This window comes from Mesoplodon mirus, assembly GCF_964341445.2.
Source record: "Mesoplodon mirus genome assembly, chromosome: 20".
Taxonomy (NCBI): domain Eukaryota; kingdom Metazoa; phylum Chordata; class Mammalia; order Artiodactyla; family Ziphiidae; genus Mesoplodon; species Mesoplodon mirus.
This window is the reverse complement of record NC_138996.1, coordinates 24,337,269-24,352,805: the sequence shown is the minus strand read 5'-3', so window position 1 is coordinate 24,352,805 and position 15,537 is coordinate 24,337,269. Positions and strand designations below refer to the sequence as shown.

At 37.4% G+C, this 15,537-nt stretch overlaps 1 protein-coding gene across 1 annotated transcript in view; it reads left to right on the top strand.

The window, feature by feature from the left end:
- Positions 1–15,282, top strand: part of FGL1 (fibrinogen like 1) — a 60,858-nt gene extending 45,576 nt beyond the window's left edge. The window contains exon 9 of the mRNA XM_082608661.1: positions 15,158–15,282. The gene's annotated coding sequence lies outside the window, so the exon portion shown is untranslated. The remainder of the gene's footprint in view (positions 1–15,157) is intronic.
- Positions 15,283–15,537: the final 255 nt, after the last annotated feature.

Genomic DNA, 15,537 nt, shown 5'->3' with positions numbered 1-15,537 from the left:
AAAGCATGTCTTTTCAATCGTTGTTTCTGTATCAAAGCTCAAACTCGGGCAGGATGAAGGAGCAATTAGGCTCAGAGCAATTAGAAAATACTGTCTTTCACCTGGTTGATGGAGGCGAGCAGTGGAAGAATATTTACAATTTCAAAATGATGTTCCACCATGGAAGCATTCATCTGCACCCGATGCTATAGGCCAAGATTACCTAATGCTCAGTTCTTTCTCTGGATCCTAGAAATTTCTCTCCCCCTAATTTGATAGAGTTGAGTGGGGGAAGAGGTTACAAATATTCTTTATTATGCCTTAATCCACGCTGTTATGCAGAAACTTCAGCTTCTGGCTTCTGCCTACCTGGCAGGATGTATCCTTGAACCTGAGGGTAGGAGCTGACTGAGTCTTATCTTAACCAGTTGCCTTTGATATGTTACAGGTTAACTTCACAGAATGAAGCACATGATACACCAATGTACTGTCAGTACTCATAGAGACATCACAAAATTTTGACTTTGGTAGATGGGACCTTTCATGCAATTTTTAAGAGTTTGTTAACTGAAATCCTGTGGGCTGTATCCTAATCAAACCCCACCCAGAGCCACTGCAGCAATGGGCAAATGAAAGTCCAGAGTAAAGATCCAGTTGTTGCCTGCTAATTCAAGTCCAAACGCCCAATCTGTGTTACATTATGAAGGAAGGTGGAGAACTAGCCCACAGGGAATCTCAAAAACATCTAAAGGCATCTGTGGGCCTGAAGCATGTGTCATTTATTTATACAACTTGTATTTTAGAATGTGGAAAACCATAAAATCTGACAGAAAACCCCTAATAAGAGTCAAAGCCAAGAATTTGTGGTCAGTAAGGGGCGCCGTGTGGGAGAAAAGGGAGAGAATGTTTCCACTCCCTCCTCCTCCGGATTCTGACTCACAAATTCAAAGCAATCAGAGGCAACCATTACTCAACAGAAGGCATATTCATTGCATGTTAGTTATTCAATATTCTCTCCCAAATGTTCCACTGAGGCACTGCATACAATGCCATGGGTAAAGTGTAATATTACCATCAATTCCATATTTAGCAAAGGTATTCCAATGCATGCTAAAGTTTGGGGAAAATATGCTGCAGAAGGGTTACTGTCTTACCTGTCTGACTATATGATGTAAGTTGATTTATTTATTAATATGTTGAACATCAAATCTCCAGAAACCATGTCAAAGATAACCATTTTATTTGCAGTCATTCAATTTGTTTGTTTGTCTGTCTGCTTATTGGGCTACATAATGAACATGAATCAAATCTTTAAAACACAGAGACTTCCCTGGTGGGGCTGTGGCTGGGAATCCACCTGCCAATGCAGGGGACACAGGTTCGATCCCTGATCTGGGAGGATCCCACATGCCGCGGAGCAACTAAGCCTGTGTGCTACAACTACTGAGCCTGCGTTCTAGGGCCCGCGTGCCGCAGCTGCTGAATCCATGTGCTGCAACTGCTAAAGCCCACGTGCCTTGAGCCCGGGCTCAGCAACAAGAGAAGCCATCACAATGAGAAGCCTGCGCACCGCAACAAAGAGCAGCACCCCCGCTCGCTGCAACTAGAGAAGGCCTGCGCACAGCAAAGACCCAACACAGCCAAAAGGAAATTAAAAAAAAAAAATTAGATAGCAAAAAAAAATTTTTTTAACGCAAAACGGCATACAAAGAAATTTCTCCCCTTTACTCCTGTGTCCTGGAGGCAAAGCAAGATTAACAGTTTGTTTCGTATCCTTCCAGGGTTATTTTATACATATACCAGCAAATAGGTGTATTCTTTTTTCACTTTTTTTCTATACAAAATGTGGCACACCCTACTCACTGTTCAAATGTACTCAATGGATATGACTCCAACATTAAGTTTTGTGGCCTCTTCCAAGTTTTGCAAAAGAAGGTATGCTTTATAGAAATTTCTTAAAGTAGGGATTTGTTTTGCATTTAAATGCTTCCATTTAAAAAATTCTAATGCTGTGTACTAACAAAGTTTTTTCTTTTTACTTGATTTTCAAATACCCCATTTAATTGACCAAATAGACTTATCATCATCACCAGGTACTGTTTCACTTACATCATGCCCCCAAAGCTCAGCCTTCTACAAGTGTTAAGGTTTCATCACCTGTAGCTGATTGGGTTTTCAGATTAAGATTTGAACCATGTGTTATTCATTCAATAATGCTGAAATGTATTCCAAATTGTCCTGGAGGCCACTTGCTTTTAGCCTCCCATCAGGAGTTATATTGAAACTCCTTTTTGAATTTACTTCTATTCTGTTCTGCCACACTTGGCGTGATGTCAGCTCACTTTCGGCTGAAAGACACAGCCATATTCTCCTTCTTTATTCTTTTAGCAATATTGCAATCCTGACACTTGATCTCTGCAAACAATTATCTGGTTTCTTCAATTCTCCTTTTAATATTCTTTAAAGGAGTTGAAACATTTAAAATAGCCCTTTGGTCTGTGCCAAAACATTCCCAGCTGTCTCAAAATATGAACCAAATTATACTAAGGGGCTTATCTTTTTAAAATAAAGTTTTACAGGAGTGATTCTAAATTCCCTAACTTAGAATTCATGGCCTGCAATATTCTGCTTTTTTTCAGAGATATCTCCCTTAACTGAGCTTTCAGCTCAATAGATTATGTTGTTTTTAGTTGCCTGTATCTTTGTGGTGTATTTCTCCTTCCATGACCTCATGAAGGCCATTACCCATGCTAGCCTTTTGACTTGTTTGCAACCCATATATCAAGGTTTCACCATGCCACTGAGATGCCCTGAACTCTTTTTTTAAAAATAAATTTATTTATTTATTTATCTTCTTTTTTTTTTTTTTTGGCTGCACTGTGTCTTCGTTGCTGCATGCGGGCTTTATCTAGGTGCGGCGAGCAGGGGGCTACTCTTTGTTGCGGTGCACAGGCTTCTCATTGCAGTGTCTTCTCTTGTTGCGGAGCATGGGCTCTAGGCGTGTGGGCTTCAGTAGCTGTGGCGTGCAGCCTAGGTAGTTGTGGCTCACAGGCTCTAGAGTGCAGGCTCAGTAGTTGTGACGCACGGACTTCGTTGCTCCGTGGCATGGGAGATCTTCCCGTACCAGGGCTCAAACCTGTGTCCCCTGCATTGGCAGGCAGATTCTTAACCACTGCGCCACTAGGGAAGTCCCCTGCCCTGATATCTTAATGATGCTATTTCTTATTTGTAAGTGGGCATATTTTATCTTCTTGAACTTTACAACCACCATCTGAGATAAAAGGTGTGAACATCATTACCGCGTGTTACAAATGAGGAAATTGAGGCTTAGAGGGCTTAATCCTTCTTCTGAACTATTCTGTACTAACAAGCTTCTCCACTCACTTGGCACTCACTCTTTATTACCTCCTAATGTTATCTTTTTACATGTGTATGACTTGTTATGACAGCCTAACCTCCTTAAAAGCAGATGGTTTATCTGTTTCTTGTATTGTCTCCCTGTGACTTGAACAGGAAAGGAACTCAGTAAATATTAGTTGTTTGATGAGTTACAATTAGAGAATCATAAAACTTTGAGCAAAAAGGGAGCCTTATAGATCACTTAATCAGTGCTTGTGTCTCTTGGAACTTCCCTGGTGGCACAGTGGTTAAGATTCTGCACTCGCAATGCCAAGGGCCCAGGTTTTTTTTGTTTGTTTGTTTGTTTTCGGTACGTGGGCCTCTCACTGTTGTGGTGTCTCCTATTGCGGAGCACAGGCTCCGGAAGCGCAAATTCAGCTGCCACAGCTCATGGGCCAGCCGCTCCGCGGCATGTGGGATCTTCCCGGACTGGGGCATGAACCCGTGTCCCCTGCATCGGCAGGTGGACTCTCAACCACTGTGCCACCAGGGAAGCCCAGGGCCCAGGTTTGACCCTTGGTCAAGGAACTAGAGCCCAAATGCATGCCTCAACTAAGGAGCCTGCCTGCCACAACTAAGGAGCCCCTGAACCACAACTAAGGAGTCCACCTGCTGCCTGCCACCACTAAAAGAGCCCACATGCTGCAACTAAGGAGCCCGGCTTCCACAACTAAGACCTGACGCAACTAAATAAAAATAAATAGATAGGGGGCTTCCCTGGTGGCGCAGTGGTTGAGAGTCCACCTGCCGATGCAGGGGACACAGGTTCGTGCCCTGGTCTGGGAAGATCCCACATGCCGTGGAGCGGCTGGGCCGTGAGACATGGCCGCTGAGCCTGCGCATCCGGAGCCTGTGCTCCCCAACAGGAGAGGCCACAGCAGTGAGAGGCCTGCATACTGCAAAAATAAATAAATAAATAAATATATATATATATATATATATATATTTTTTTTTTTTTTAAATGGGTACTTGTGTTTCTCAAAAGGTTTGAGGTTTGTACAGCCCAGCAGGTAATAGGTACAGTGCCATTCATCTTCATTAGAAGAGTTGAGATAAAAATTACTTTAGTTTTAGATAAGTGCTGATATATAATGGTGTAGATTGTAAAATTTAAACATGTTTTAAGTGAAACATGAAAAAAGTTTTTAAGATGAAACATGAAACAAGTTTTTAAGATGAAACATGAGGGACTTCCCTGGTGATCCAGTGGTTAAGACTCCATGTTTCCAATACAGGGGGCATGGGTTCGATCCCTGATCCCACAGGCCGTGCGGCCAAAAAAAAAAAAAAGGATGAAACATGAAACTATCAAACCAAACTTGGGTTTGCTTGCCTGCTGCACAACAAAGGCAATCTACCAACACCAGATTGTGGCAAAGGAAAGTACAGCACTTATTTGCAGGCCACCAAGCAAGGAGAATGGGCTGCTCATGCTCAGAAAACCCAAACTCCTTCATGGCATATAGATATAAATATATAAATATATATAAATATATATTTTTTAATATATATTTATATATATATGATATATGTTTTTTGGCCACACCACACAGCATGCAGGGTCCTAGTTCCCCAACCAGGGATCAGACCTGTGCACCCTGCAGTGGAAGTGTGGAATCTCAACCACTGGACTGCCAGGGAAGTCCTGGCAATGGCTTTTATGGGAGGGTTTTTAAAAGGCAACATTTGGAGTGACGGGTTGCAGCTCATGGACTTTCTTCTGATTGGTTTCTGGTGAGGCAACAAGGTGGTGTTTCAGGAATCTTAATCATCAACCTTTTGGTTCTAACCAGTCTGGGGTCTACGTGCTTGTTGTCAGCATGTAGTCACCATTCGCCACCTGGAGGGGGTGTGGTCTTAGTTTCTGCAGAATAAGTCAAAGATAAGTGTCATATTGTTATGTATTATCCCTTGAGGAGGGACTAGAACTCTGTTTTACCTGCTGACTATTGTTTAAGCTAACATTACTTTTCTTGCTTAACTACTTTTCCTTCGTTTCTGCATTTCCTCACTTCCCTAATTAATAACTGTTTGAGTCTGTTCTTTGGAACTCAGGGAAGGCCTAGGAAACTAAAGCCTCTTTCTACAAACAAGAAGTGGGGGACATGGAAGGGCTTTTGTACCTGGGAGGGCCCCTCAGGGTCCTGCTTTGTTTCAAAACTTCAAAGAATCTTCAGAGATATATCAGAATTATAATTGGATGCTTCAGGCTACCCCAAACTTCTAGGGGTAATTTTTTTTTTTTCTCTTCTGCACTTGGTGCTATCTATTGAAAAAGTTGAGAAGCATAAATTGCAATGCCAGTTAAGGCCTGGAGAGGCTTAGCAAATTGCCTGAAATCACACATTAATTCAGTCAATATTGATTCAGCATTTGCTACTAATTGTGCAAACACCAGGGCTAAAACAATGAGCAAAACACATAAGGCCACTGGCCTTATAAAGTTTGTATGCAAGTGGGGGTGAGGAGAGGAGAGAGTTGTTAAGTTAATATTCAATATGTGTAACCCGTATAAACCAGCCACCATCTTGGTGAGTCTAGAAGAACATATTAGAATAAGATATGCTATCTTCTAAAATGGGTTCATGTTTATTATTTTTCATGATAAACTACTCTTTATAATCTTAAGTGTAGAGAGAACTGAATTAATGGAAAAAATAAGATTAATATTATAAAAGTGATCATTATAAATTTAGCTTTGACAATTTTCTTAAAGATTCTAATTTATAAGAAATAAAGTATTTCACATTAAGAGTAAAAGCATAGGCCTAAATTATTATAATTCCAAATTATTCCTAAATTATATAAATATTCCCAAATTAAATTCCTAAATTATTAAAATTCCAAGTATTTCATTTAGTCTTGTGGTGGACAGAGATGGAATAGTTAATCAATGTTTTAGGTTTAATAATGGCCCCCCAAGATGTCCATGTTGTAATCCTCAGAACATATGAATTTACCTTATATAGGAAGAAACTTTGCAGATGTGATTGAGGTAAGGATTTGGGGATGAGGAAATTACCTTGAATTATCCCAATAGGCCCTAAATGCAACTGCAAGAGTCCTTACAAGAAGGAGGCAGAGGAACATTGAACTTCAGTAGAAGGGAAGTCCATGCCACTGAGATTAGAGTGATGGGGCAAGGACACGAGGAATGCAGGCATGGAAAGGAATCTCTCCTGGAGCCTCCAGATGGAACCAGCCCCGCTGACACATTGACTTTAGCTCCTTAAGACTTATTTTGCACTTCTGCCCTTCAGACTGTTAGAGAATAAATTTGTGTTGTTTTAAGCCCTTCAGTTTGTGATAATTTGTTATAGCAGCACCAGAAAACTAATACAATCAATAGAATGATGAAATCAAAGAAGAAAGTTTGCATTTCAAATAATTCAAAGCTGTATGTTCTTCTGCTAACATAAAGAGGAGATTGATATGGTGAATAAAAATGCTGAATAAAGATTATAGGTATTAAAGTGAGTATATACATTTATAAAACCTTAGTAATCTATGTTACAAATTTCCCTTTTGAGGCCTGCAGTACAGTAATTAGTCTTCCTCTCTTTCAAGTTACAAGTCCCTGCCTTTTAAATCTTAGTTATAGCTTTTGTGAAGTCTTGCCTATGTTCCAGCTCTAAGACCAAGATACCTGGGCCCAAGGGTTACATAAATTTAGATGACCACTTTTTGCATAATGTTTTATTTTGATCTAATTCCAAACTTATAGAATAGTGGCAAGAATAATACAAGAAACTTCTGTAATCCTTTACCCACATTCACCAGTTACACTTTGCACCATTTACACACATGCTCTCTCTCTCTACACACACACACACACACACACACACACACACACACACTAGATTTCTGAAAAATTTGAAAGAGTTGGAGACATTTTTTTCTCTTTACCCCAAATACTCATGTATATTTCCTAAGAATACGGATATTTTCTTGCATAACCACAGTATTAATTTCAAAAAACAATTAAACTTTTATAAAATTATCTAACCCCCAAATCCATATTCAAATGTTGACAATTGTCCCCCAAATATCTTATTATCGCTATTTTTTTCTCCCAGTCAAGGATCCAATCCAGTAACACTCATTGCATTTAGGTGTCATATCTTTTTAGACTTCTTTCCTGTGAAGTTCCTCAGCCTTTCTTTATCTTCCCAGTCTTTGACACTTCTGAAGAGTGCAGATTAATTATTGTGTAGAATATCCCTCAGACTGAAGAAAGAGAAAAAGGAAATGCTTTCTACTGTGCCAACTAATAAATATTGAGGGAATGGTGGAATTAGAAAATCATCATGCTGTGAATGAAAGTGAGGTGAGAAAAGGATACTTACAGAGTCTCCAAGTTTCTCCCCACAACTTTCTTATTCATTTAAGAGGCAAAAAAAAAATAACTTGACTGTGGAGAAACCTCCTATACATAACCCTAAGCAGGTGTTCAAAATGATCATCACCAACACTGACATAAACTGACATCAAAGTACTCCTGATTTGATGCCCTGAGATGTACTTTTTGATGTACTTTGTGCCATGTGTCTCACAAGCATGCAGAACTGAACTAGAAAGAAACCTCAGACAAACCCAGTCTTTTTTTTCTTTCATATATATCAGTGTGGACTCATACTTGGCGTCTACCTTCTTTCTTTCACTCAGCATAATGTCTGAGATTCATCCCTGGTATGGGAAGTATCAGTAGTTCTTTCCTTCTGGATAATTTCCCACTGTTTGAATATAGCACAATTTGCTTTTCCATTCATCTGTTAATGAGCATTGGGGTTATTTTCAGTTTTTGATGCCTGTGAATATTCTCATGCCTTTTTGTAGATGTATATTTTCTTCCCTCTTTGGTAAATATTTAGGAGTAGAATTTCTGAGTCATAAGGTAGATGTATGTTTAACTTTATAAGAAATTGCCGCAATGTATGGGAGTTTCATTTCTTCCACATCTTGGCCAATATTTGGTATTTTCAGTATTTTTCATTTTAGCCATTCTAGTTGGGTATGGAGTAGTATCTCATCATGGTTTTTTTTTTTTTTTTTTTTTTTTTTGCTGCACGGCTTGCAGGATCTTAGTTCCCTGACCAGGGATTGAACTGGGCCCACAGCAGTGAGAGCACTGAGTCCTAATCACTGGACTTCCAGGGAATTCCCTCATTGTAGTTTTAATTTGCATTTCCCTGTTGACTAATAATACTGAGTTGTTTATTGTATGCTTATTGGATGTTCATAAAGCTTCTTTTGCCATGTGTCTCAAAGTTTTTTATCACCTTTTCTTCTTGGATTGGTATCTTTTATTATTGGGTTATAGCAGTTATTTTTTCATTCTGGGTACAAGTCCATTTTCCAGTCTGTGATTTCCTATTCACTTTCTTAAGTGATTTTTGATGAGAAGTTTTTTAATTTTGAGGAAGTTTATCAATTTTTTTTCTTCTATGGTTGTTTCTCTCTCTCCGTTCTATCTAAGAAATCTTTGCCTTTTTCCCAGGTTTTGACAATATACTGATATTTTTCCTTTAGACTCTCTAGAGTTTTAGCCTTTACATTTAGGTCTATGATTTATCTTGAATTAATGAGGTAGAGGTCACATTTCTTTTGTTTCCACATGAATATCCAGTTTTCCAGCATAATTTATTAAAGACTTTTGTTTCCTCATTGAATTGCTTTGGTACCTTTGTTACCTTTGTTTGAAATCTAGAAGTGTGATAACTCCAGCTTTGCTGTTTTATCTTAGGATTGCTTTTGTTTTTCCAGGTCTTTTGTGGTTCCATAGAAATTTTAGGATTGTTTCTTCTATTTCTGTGAGTTGGCATCTTTGCCCAAAATGAAATAAACACATAGGTGTTGGCCTATTTCTGCTCTTTAGTCTGTTCCATTGATCTACGTGTCTATTCTGTTGCCAGTATTATACATCTTGATTACTATAATTTTATATTTTAGGTCAGAAACTACATTTTATACTTTGTTTTATACTTTGTACAGTGGATATTTTAGAGTATCAGCACATGCTAAAGCACAAAGAGAACATAACATCCATTTAGTAAATATCTTTGGATTAGCTATAATAAAAAGCAAATGACACACCTTAAAGTTACAAACATTATATCAATTATATCTCAATAAAGCTGGGGAAAAAAAAGAAAATAACTATTATATGTATCCATGTATTTTTTTCCATTATAATTGGCCCGTCTTAAATATTTACCACATCAAATATATAATGAACATAAAATAAAACTATTTTATTTAAATCCACTTTATAGAAGATAAGACATTGTACACTCAAACCAAAGAGGGGTCTCATAAGAACCTGGATAAATATGTGATAAGTATCCTGTAAAAAGGCACTGAGGCTGCTTGGAAGGATTCTATAAATCACAAGCTCAGGTTTAAACCAGTTTTAAGTAGATCTTGATAAAGGGCCTTCTCAATTAAATAAAACTATTTAGTTCTTCCCCAAAGAAGTAAAAAATATACCTGAAGCCTTTAACTTCAGGGCTCTCTGAAGGCTCCATTCTTCACTGTTTGCATAACTTCCTTTTAAAACAATTGAAATCATGTCTGGAAGCATGCAAATTGGTCCTGTTTCCTATTTTAATATTTTCGTAAGTAGACAGAGTTCATTTACAGTTCAGTATCATTAATAATGAGAGTATAGACAAGATGAAAAAATAAAGATCTAAGTTCTCAGATTCCATTTTTGAAGTAAGAAGAAAGAAATATATTTGCCAATCACAGAGTAAGCCTAAATATCTTTCAAAACTATTGAACCTACTGAAAGCTTTTCCTAAGGACAACCCAGGCAGGAATCAATACAAAACAGTAAAGTGACTGCTTTGTTAGCCTTCCAAAAAGTGCTGTAGAAAATGAATATTTAATGATAGACAAACCAATATGCTGAATGGAAGGAATAATGGCTTGCATAGAAGGATATTGTTACACTGGAGGATCAAGTGAATTACAATTAGTCTAATGATGAAACTTTTAAGTCTTTGCTTTATGGCTGTTGTCCTGAAATACTAGTCATGAGTCTGTTATAAATCCTACTTTCATGGTCCACAGAGCTTTACCACATGCATACAGATAATTCATCCTTCTAATTATCTACAATGGGTCCATGAACTTAAGATTGAATTTACCTATTTCTTTTCCTTGGCTTAGCATTTTTACCTGATAAGACAGAAGGCATATCAACAGTCTACTATGTTTTTAAAAAGCCATTCCAAAGATCTCTTAGTTTCCAGTTCACCTTGGTCTCTCAAAGATAAGGAATAATTCCATCCAGCAGCAACAAAGATGTCTCACAGGTCAGGCTTACCTGGGAAGAGTCAACCTACAAGAAGGTTTGAAATCAAACTAATTGGGAAAATGTCCCCCTTTTAAAGCAATGGATTTGTTAGTCCATTTCCAGAGAGATGAAATGGGCAGTCCTTTTATTCCATGAGGCTTTTTCTGCTGGAGGTACTAAACTTTTCCTGAGAGGGAGCCACTTGATTTTCTCAAAGCCTTAGAATTGTTGGGGTCCATTGGGTGTGTCTGTGCAAGTTATTGAGTCAGAGAATGAAGAGGGAGATGACTGTGTGTGTGTGTGTGTGTGTGTGTGTGTGTGTGTGTGTGTGTGGTGGGGAGGTGGTTATAGAAAAGTCTCTCTTGGGCCTCCCTGGTGGCGCAGTGGTTGAGAGTCCGCCTGCCGATGCAGGGGATGCGGGTTCGTGCCCCGGTCTGGGAGGATCCCATATGCCGCGGAGCGGCTGGGCCCGTGAGCCATGGCCGCTGGGCCTGCGCGTCCGGAGCCTGTGCTCCGCAACGGGAGAGGCCACAACAGTGAGAGGCCCGCATACCGCAAAAAGAAAAAAAAAAAAAGAAAAGTCTCTCTTTTGAATCCCAGAATATGTTTACTATATAATTTTTATTTTTACCTCCCTAAATAAACTCTTTTTGGATATGGTTCTATTTTCTCCTTTCCAGTTCTATATTCAAAAATTCATTGTTTCGACTTACTGGGATAGTCTTGAGATCTTCAGTTCTTTTTTTTTTTTTTTTTTTTTTTTTTTTTGCGGTATGCAGGCCTCTCACTGTTGTGGCCTCTCCCGTTGTGGAGCATAGGCTCCAGACGCGCAGGCTTAGCGGCCATAGCACATGGGCCTAGCCGCTCTGCGGCATGTGGGATCTTCCCGGACCGGGGCACGAACCCATGTCCCCTGCATCGGCAGGCGGACTCTCAACCACTGTGCCACCAGAGAAGCCCTTCAGTTCTTAATGAATGGGGTTATTGACAAGAGATGGAAGGCCCAAAATTTGGGGGCAAGTTAAAGCAATCAGCTAATAGAAGTCATCTAAACTCTTCTTAAGACACTGTCATTTTGGAACAACTAAGCAAACTGTATAACCTAGAGTAAATTATTTGACTACTCTGTGTCTCAAATTCTTCATCCATAAAATGTAACTTAAAAACAGTACCAAGCACCTAGGGTTGTTGCAAAGATCAAATAAAATTATTACATGGGAAAATACTTAGAACAATGCCTAGCACATAGCAAGTATTCTACAAATGTTACACATCATTATTATAATTGCATTTTCTTTAAAAAAAAAAAGAAGTCTAATGAACCGTCTTGTGCCATTTATATCAGTCAAAGTCCTTTTCTGATCTAGATCAATTATATTCATACATTTCTATATAATTTTGTAATATAATCATGGGTTCAAGTTGTTTTATTTTACTTTATTTCATGTAAATGTATTTACTATTACATCCTCCACTTGTCATTTTAATTTGCATATGACAGTATATCGCGGTTTACTTACTTATTTAAATATTTTGGGGCATTTGAACTGATGCTAATTTTCCCTATTTTAGGTAATGCTATTGTAGGTCATGCCGCTCTGACAATTTCAATGTAAGTTAGTTTTCCTCTCTCGAAGAGAAAGAATGCATAATGGGTCAAATAGCATGTTACAGATTATCCTCCAGAAAGATCTAACCATTTTACCATGCATTTCTACCATTAATGTATAAAGTATACCTTCTGCCTCTCCCCAGAGACTAGTCAAGATAGGGTTTTACAATTTTTAAATTTCTTCCAGTTTAATATGTCTGTGAGGGAGACATGAAGTTGGCTGGATTTGCCTTTTCTTTTTCACTTTTAATACAACTGTGATTTTTTTTAAAAAACATGATTTAGTCTACGTTTTCTTGACTGTATACTTTTTGACCATTTATCAAGTGGAAAGTAGTTATTGACTTACATAATCATTTATTTCCTCATATATTTTTGGGAGAAATCTATAATCAGATTATGTTTATAACATATCTATTCTATATTAGAAATTTTCTCTTATAATACTTTAATTTTATATTTTGTTACATGAAATTAAAAGTTTTAAAAGCATATTTAATTAACCTATTTTGTTCCTGGTAACAACCTTCATTTTTCCAGTGATTAGAAGTACATGTTCTCTCCACATCTGGGCTAAATAAGCTACTCTTCAGTTTTTAAAAAATTCTTTTACTCTTTGATACAGCTGGAATTTATTGTAGTGTTTGGGTCTCATGCGTTTATCTAAGTTGATTCTTTCCAACTTGTTAGCCAACTATTTGAAAGACAATGTATTAAGAGGTTATCCCTTGCCCAATATTTGTTTTGTCTCTGTTATAGGTCAGGTTCATATTTCAAACTACATTAACTTAATACCATATGATTTTGATCACTGTGGCAGTGAGTTCAGTTTTCCAAATCTGCTGGGCTGAATCCCCCCTTATTACCTGTGAAAATGTTGATACTGTCATTCATTTATTTTTCACTACTAGTTCTCTCAGGAATTTCACTTTTACTGCAATAAATCTATATATTAAAATAAAATTATTGATGTCTTTATTTAGTCTCTCTGAAAAAACACATGGCCCAATTCTTTAGTTATGTTTTTAATTTTTTTCCCATTAGGATTTAAGCATAAAAAAACATGTTTCAATTAAATTACTTCCAGGTATCTAATGCATTTGTTGATATGATGAATTCTGTTTTCTAGTTGTGTATAATAACTAATTTTTATTTGACTCCATTGAAATTTTAAGCATGCAGCCATGCAATATGCAAATGTATATTTGTTTACACTATCTATTTAGTGATGTGGTAGCAGAATTACCTCATTATGTTTCTGTTTTTTAAGTGAATTGACTAAGGTGTGACCTGACTCTAGTGTTTCCTCACTAAGATATCTTTAACAACAGATTATAAAATTATTCCTGATTCTTTCATTCAAAACTTACCTTTAGTTTTAAATTGTGTATTATTTTTGAGCTATAGATCTGGGGTTGGAGCACAAAAGTAAATTTAATGGAGAATTATAAAGAGTTATAAAGTACAGTTTTTTGGTGCTTGGAGGTCAGATTGACCTGGGTTTCCATCCTAATCCTATTATTTATTAGCTGTGTGACACTGGGCGTATTTCTAACCAAACTGGGTTTCAATTTTTCATTTATAAAATGGGTAAAATAATACCTACTTAATAGGGTTGCTGTGAGTAATTAAATAACATATGTAAACTATAAAATGCCTATAACAGTGTATGGCACACAATCAAGGTTTGGTATTATTTTTATAATCATAATTAACCTTAATGACTCAGAATTTTAACCAAGAAATTCTTGAATCCATGCTACCTATAAAGCTACCATTTTACTGCTGTTTAACCAGTAACTTCTCAAGTGTATGTTTCTATATTTTCTTTTTAAATTTTTTATTGAAGTATAGTTGGTTTACAGTGCTGTGCCAACACTCCTATATTTTCTGAATTGCCTGTTTTGATAGTAGCATCTCTGTTATTAAATCCACTCCTTTTACATCTTAGTAAACATATTTTTCCTATGCTTTTTAATTTCAGTTATGTCATCATTTGCATTTAAAAGATTTTCATAAACTTACTTCAAGATTCGAGCCAAACAACACAGTTTTGACTAAAACAAGAGGATCCTCCAAGGTTCTCTCATGCTGAAGTAGCTATCTCTACTGTCGCATTTTAATCAATTCCTATTCCTTCACAGAGATTACATTTCTCATAATTACAACTGAAATGAACATGGGGCTTATGAAGACCTGGGTTTAAATTCTAATTCAGAAGATCGTGGTGATGATTAGATTAAAGCAAATGGAAACAACAGATGTGGAAACTATTAGCAAAATGCCTGGCACATAGTAGACTTCAAGTAAAAGCTAGTTGCCTTCTACTCTTTCCCTTTGATTTCTCTATGGATCGCTTTTAGCATCCACAGGGTCTTCTGCCAACCTGTCTGAATATTTCATTCTCTGTGCTGTCAAGAAGTGTCCACCATACAGGGTTTGTGGTGACCAAGAGCTTCTATTTGATAGTCATTGTATCTGCAAGATGGAGGGTCATCAATCTCCCCATAAAAACAGCAGACCATGGATAGCAAAATCAAAACCCATGGATAGCACCTATAACAGGTTTGTTATAGGTGATAAGGTATTTGCATGAACCCCAAGATATGAGTATTTGAGGAAAGGTACAGCCACAGGAACTGGGTGGTATCTGCAGCTGTACAGTAAAAGCAGAGGGAAACAGTGAGGCATTCATAGATCTGAGAGTCTCAAAACAGCCAAAAAATGCTTACTAGAAAGCTTGCTGGTTCATTTTGAGAATCATAGCTAAAACTGGAAGAAATTTTGCCCACGCTGATGGCAGGGTTGTACAAAGTGTCTGGAGGGGCTCAATGAATGTTCAAAAATAATCAGACAAATTTCCACTCCAGGACAAGCACAGCACAGAAGAGAAACTTCTGGGAAAATAATGCTGAGTATAACAGGGACAATAGAGACAAAGAAAAGAGAGAGTCCAATAAGTGAGGAAGGAGAACAGCTAAAAGATCTCAGAAGGTAAGATGCTGTATTTTTAAACATTACACAAAACAACAAAAAAGAGAGTAATAGAACTATGAAATTGGAAAAGCTATCTCAAATCCTTGCTTCCTTCTAAAAGTTCAGGAAAACATAAAATGAGAAAAAAAAGTATCAAGGTTAAATTCCATATAAAATCACTGTAAGAAAAAAGAAAATATGAAACTGAATAACATCCCTACAGACAATAACAAAAATGCCTACCTACCAAAAAGATAAAACCATTACCTACTTT